Source organism: Aquarana catesbeiana, linkage group LG03, assembly GCF_042186555.1.
Source record: "Aquarana catesbeiana isolate 2022-GZ linkage group LG03, ASM4218655v1, whole genome shotgun sequence".
Taxonomy (NCBI): Eukaryota; Metazoa; Chordata; class Amphibia; order Anura; family Ranidae; genus Aquarana; species Aquarana catesbeiana.
In genome coordinates this window covers 506,486,969-506,493,552 of record NC_133326.1, presented here as the reverse complement: position 1 = coordinate 506,493,552, position 6,584 = coordinate 506,486,969, and positions in this window count along the sequence as shown.

The window sequence follows — 6,584 nt, the reverse complement described above, 5'->3', positions numbered from 1 at the left end:
GCTGTCAAAGTTATGGTACAAACCAATATGTCAACTTATAGGGGTTTCCATTCTTTTTTTGTGTATCAAAGAGACATGGTCCCTTATTCCACAGAAAAAGGGTCACTTGGTTTTGCCAATGTAGAACATTTGACATTTACATTGCATGATGTATACAATGCCTATTGATTGGCATGTTACTGAAAAGTTAGGTCTGGTGACAGGGGTGGTGATTATGATAAGTGACTTCTACAAAAAGAGGCACGATGGATACATGAGCCATCAGCTTTAAAATACCCAGGTCTCGATGATGCATTTAGCTTTAAACCTTTTCTATAAATCCTACCTTAATATCTTTATTATTACATTATCTCTGTCAGCTACTCAAAAATGAACACAACTTTTTATTACACATAGATCATGCTATACCCCCGAAAAACTATTTAAGTGGAAACACAGGGAATCCCCCTTATGCCTTAGTGGTGCACCGCTAATCTAATACACATGTTGTGGAAATGCCCCAAACTCCATCGATATTGGCAGGATATAATTAAAAACATAACTAGCGCATTAGTTATAGGAATTTCACTAGACCCAAATTTATGTTTATTAAATATAGTGGAGGAACCAAATATTTAAAAACATACCCATATCGCAATGACGAGAGGCTTGTTTCAGGCACGAAAGCTAATAGCTCAGAAATGGATATCTATATACCCCCCAACGGTCGAAGAATGGAGATCACAAATAAAAGAAACCATAATAAAGGAGGAATTTATTTATACACATAGAGGGAGCCGAGATAAATTTAATGCTATCTGGAAAAGCTGGGTAGAGGCCTGGGACAATGAAAATAAAAGATGAATCAATATGGGAGAGGGACAATATTGGGAGAGGATGGGAAGACGGGGGGGGGGGGCTTTTGGGGTCGAGGGGGGGGAGAGATACAGTAGGGGGAAGAAATCTTTTTTGTTGTTTTTTTTTTTTTTTTTGGGGGGTGGGTGAATGCTAGAAGTAAGATTATGTATCTAGAATAAAATGTATGTGTAAGTGTATAACTTGTACTACTATGAAAAGAATAAAAAAAGTACTGAATTAAAAAAAAAAAAAAAAGGGGGATGAGCGAGAACCCCCCCTCCCTGTTGAACCATACCAGGCCACATGCCCTCAGTATGGGGGGACTTCCCTCCCAAAGCACCTTGTCCCAATGTTGATGAGGACAAGGGCCCCTTCCCCACAACTCTGGCATGGTGACTTAATGGAATCTGGAAGCCCCCTCTAACAAGGGGGCCCCCAGATCCTGGCCTCCCCATGTGAATGGGTATGGGTACTCATTCACCAAAAATATGTGCAAAGTAAATAAAAACACACAGACAGTCCTTTATTCAAACCCCCCCTTTAAAAAAAATGTCCCCGGAAGTAGATTCAACTTAAATAACAATGAACGCCAACTGCTGACCTGAACTTAATCGTTCATTAAGCGTTCATCCATTCAATAAAAAACACAACTGGCACCGCCGAATGACAGCTCTGCCACCTACCTGCAGCTAAATAAACTAAGGGGCAAGGTCACCCAATGACCCAATGACCCCACCCCTTATGATGTGTTCACATGTTAAAGGGGGCTTCCAGATTCGTATAAGTCACCCCTCCTGCACACCCACTAGGCCAGGGTTGTGGGGAAGAGGCCCTAAAATGGGGACAAGGTGCATTGGGGCCAAAGCATCACCCATGTTAAGGGCATGTGGCCTGGTATTTTTCAGGAGGGGGTGCTCACTCATACCCCCCTTTCCTGGCTGGCCAGGCAGCATGTTCAGATAGCGGTCTGGTATGGATTGAGGGGGACCCCCATGCTGCTTTTTTTTTTTTTTTTTCATTTTTAAATGCTGGCAATTCTTTTGTTTACATTCTGCTGACAGCAGATGAGTAATCGTTGTTAAGGATGTAGAGGGGTGACCGCTCCTTAACCCTTTCATGACTAAGCCTATTTTTGAAATTTGGTGTTTACAAGTTAAAATCCATATTTTTTGCTAGAAAATTACTTAGAACCCCCAAACATTATATATATTTTTTTAGCAGAGAATCTAGAGAATAAAATGGAGATTGTTGCAACATTTTATATCACACGGTATTTGTGCAGCGGTGTTTTAAACGCAAATTTTTGGAAAAGGGACACTTCCGTGAATTTTAAAAAATCCAAACAGTAAAGTTACCCCAATTTTTTTGCATAATGTGAAAGATGATGTTACGCCGAGTAAATAGATACCAAACATGTCACGCTTTATAATTGCACGCACTCGTGGAATGGCGACAAACTATAGTAGCTATGAATTTCCATAGGCGACGCTTTAAATTTTTTTTACGGTTACCAGGTTAGAGTTACAGAGGAGGTCTAGGGCTAGAATTATAAGGCCCGGTAAGAGCGGCGGAAGGCGGCGGGAGGGAGGGATGTCCCCTCCCGCTCCTCCGGTATAACAGCCGAGCGGCTTTTAGCCACATCGGTTGTTATATACGGGTAGCCGATCGCCTGCTCTAAAGAACGGTACTGGGATGATGCCTGCAGCTGCGGGCATCATCCCGGTATAACCCCCGAAAGCCGAGTACGCAGATATGCGTACGGTCGGCGGGAAGGGGTTAAAAATCAGTTATTTACTGGTTGTTAAGGATACGGTGGCTGCCTGCTCCTTTCGCTCATGTGGATCGTTCAGGTCCACCTGTCAGTTTTTTAGGCGGACATGAACGGATGCTCCATACAGTTCTATTTTCCATCCATCTGGCAGATCGGATGAAAACAGACAAGCGGATCCATTTTCATCCGATCCCCCATAGTGGAGAGCGGAGATCTGACAGGTCCGTCTCTCCACAGTGAGCAGAGACGGATCTGTCATCCGGCGGCTCAGCGGGGATCAATGAAGCGATCCCCGCTGAGCAAACAAAGTCCGTGAAAATGGACAACAATGTGTGAAAGGGACATTAACAACAAGCTATTTACTGATTGTTAAGGACTGTGGTGACTGCTGACTCCTTAACAACCAGCTAAAGTGAAAAACATTTCTTAACTATTGCATGCCTGGACCACTACTTATTTACTGCATGCATTTATTTATTTCCCTTAGTGAATTGACTTTAATGCATTTTTTCTTTTTGAGGTAAATACTGCATAAAGGGATAGTAAATGTGTCAGATCACCTGCATGTGATCTGCTTTAGTGAATGGAGCCCACTATGACTAAATTCAACCCTTGGGTGAAACATTTTCACCCACCTAATTTTGACCATCAGCCCATAGATTCCTCTCTAGCTGTGACACCCTATGCCCCTATCATTTGCTTTGCTTCCTACATATCCAGACCTGATCTTTGTGTTTGCTCCTTCTTTATGCTGTCCATTATATTATATTGCAAAGAACACACAGTATTTCTTTCACACAATTATGATATAAGAAGCACACAACTTCTCGTCTCACACTTACTTACATAACTTTTATTTCCACTCCCACCATTACCATACTTAATTGACTTTATCAGTGCTTATTGCATGCACCATATTGCCTTGCCTTGGTTACCAGTAACTTCTGCTCCATTGTCATTTTTACTTTTAAAAAAAAAAAAAATAATACATTGAATTAAAACCAGCAAAAACACAAGGTAATAGTGAGATTTTTGCAATCAAAACATGAAATTAAGTTACTGAAAATGTTACTTGTAAGTCATCTGACCCATCACAATTTCTTTACTTTGATTTCAAGTTCATAAACGCAGGAAATCCTGTTCATTTTTTTTAATTACTCATAGATTTGACACCCCAGTTAAAGTGATTGTAAATATTTTTACAAGAGGGGGATGAGGGGGCATACTGCTACTTAAACGTGTTTTTACCTTAATGCAGGTAAAAATTGTTTAGGCTTTAGAACCACTTTAAAAAACCCTCTTCTAGAAAATGGACAAACTTTAAAATTCATTGCTTTGTTCTTTTGTTGTTACAATTTTATATTTTAGGCTGTGAACATTCAGGTTATTATGGACTGATCTGTGTGTACTTTAAAATATTTTTAATTTAGTTTTTTTACAAAAGTGTGGTGTTACATGACTGTAAATATAAGTAATTTATTCTCCCATAGCATTTTATTTACTTACATGGCTTATACTAGGAATAAAAGTCTGCATACAAATAAAGGTTATATCGTAAATAAAGATCTAACATATGTAGTTATCAGTACCCTTAGTTTATTGTCTTATTTGTTTGTACAGAATGTACTATACATGCCATTGTGTGCAATAACGCATCAATTCAATCATATACAACATATTATTACTAACCGCAGAGCAGTAACAAACTTACATCCAGAGTAGACACTTTCTGTATGAATTAGTTTTGGACTGATGATAAGTACTGTATTTTTTTTTTTTGTATGTATAAGAAAGGTAATTTAGTGTGTGTAGCTATAATTCAGGGCTCAGACAACTATTAACCTTTCATTGGTCAGTTTTCTAGAATTCTTCAGTCCTATCATTGTCTTGTAGTCCTATCATTGTATCTTTAATTTTCTTGGTATTATTTACCATTCAAAAGGGTTGGTCCATTAAAAAATTAATATTTTTGTTGTATGTCAACCCCTTGTTTGTTTATGACTTTGATACTCTAAAGCAGCCTTTTTCAAACTAGGGTGCCTTGACATTTCTTCAGGGGTGCCTTGGCAAAATGCCTACAAATTGCCCCAAAATTGTACACAAACCAGTGGGTGGATGAAACCTGCCTTTTTGCTACATAAAACCACAGGTTTTCATTGTACACCATTAAACCTTCCAGCTGCTGACCTCCGAACAACCAATGACATCATCAATTGATATGGAGCATGTCAGTTGCCTGCATATCATCCTTGTCTGACCCTTCCTTGCCTCTCTCCATCAGCTTTGGGGTCTCATTAGCTAAGTGATGGAAAAAAATTGAGGGAAAAGAGAAACATTGGAATACTAGTCAGTACAAGTTTGCAAAAGTGTATTTGCTTTGGAAGAATAAATCACCTCTAACGTTGGGTGTCCTACATGTATTGATGTTGCTGCATTATGTAAAACTATATGAATAATTTTTACATTTTAAAATGGGGTGCCTCAAGAATGTCCATAATTTTAAAGGGTGCCTTGACTGAAAAATGGTTGAGAAAGCAGAGCTGGTCAACTCCTTTGATATAGGGGGATTCAAGTGTGATCCCTGACATCACCAAAGGGCAGCACATAATAATATTGAAAGTATTGTTATAGAAATATGTCAGGGACTACAGGCATGTGACAGGAGATGGTTATACAATATGTACAATTTATAAGAGATGGTCAGAGACTGTGAACATACTATAGTAGTTGTTGGAGACTGGGGACATGCTCCCAGAGATGATCAATACCTTGATCATTACTGTTTACTGCTCCTTTATAAATCAAGGCTTCCACATTTGTGCTCTCTATCAGCAAAATCCTTTAAAATACATAAATATACAAAAAGTGAAAATGCATAGCCAGCACAGAAAATATAGGATGGTGTAAAAGAAATAAGTCAAGCTACATAACCACTTGAAGCTGGTCATAAGAATGTTTTTTTCTTCAAAGGCCTGAGTAAGCACCTAAGCGTGGAAAGCACAGACTATGTCTGCAGGAGTTCCAAGGGCCACACGTGAGTTCCAAAGGGCTGCATGCAGCCCCCAGGTTGCAGATTCAGCACCAAGGCTCTAAACCATGATATTTCTTCTTTCCAAACCCTGTTGTTGCACTCTGCTTAATCAGAAATCCTACAGAGAGAGTGGGAACACCTCATAATGGCCACAGCAGGTGTGTTGTCCCAGGTATGCAAAGGCATAAATCTCACAGATAAATTCACTAAGAATTAAATACTGTTTGAGTATGTGCGTTAAAATAACTCATGCAGTATTTATTTTAGGAACATGCAATTCACAAAAAAGCATGCTAAATACCACATGAGCATTTTGCAGTATTTAACTTGTGTTTTTGCACCACAGTTTTAACGTAGACCAGACCTCCAACTTCAGCTGGAAGTGAAACATTTAGCAGTGGTATTCCTATCACTGCTAACTGTGATAGTTTAGCTTAGTGCTGCAGATTGATAAGTCATTTTTTTGGTGAATGAGTTACCCCCAGCACTCCCGCAACCACTGGACCAGGGTTGTGGGGAAGAGGCCCAGTTTGACAGCCAAGAAACTAGAACATGTAGAATAAAAAGTTATCAATGGCAGCCTTCACATTTATTTCAGGAAAGGTTTCCTTTAATCTTAAAATTGCATGACTGATAAGGTCACCTCTGGATCTTACAGCCTTTAGTGTACTAAATATACGCCGATCAGCCATAACTTGACAGATTAAATAAACAACATTGATTATCTCATTACAATAGTATCTGAAAGTCAGTGGGATATATAAGGCACTAAGTAAACATGTTGTTCATGAAGTTGATGTGTTAAAAGCAGAAAAAAATTGATATCCCAGTTTCTTGTGCATGGGGCTGGGTAGTGGCCAACAGGTCAGGGTGCCCCTCAGCCAAAAATGCCTACAATGGGCACTTGAGCATCAAAACTGGATAGCAGACCAATGGAAGAAGGCG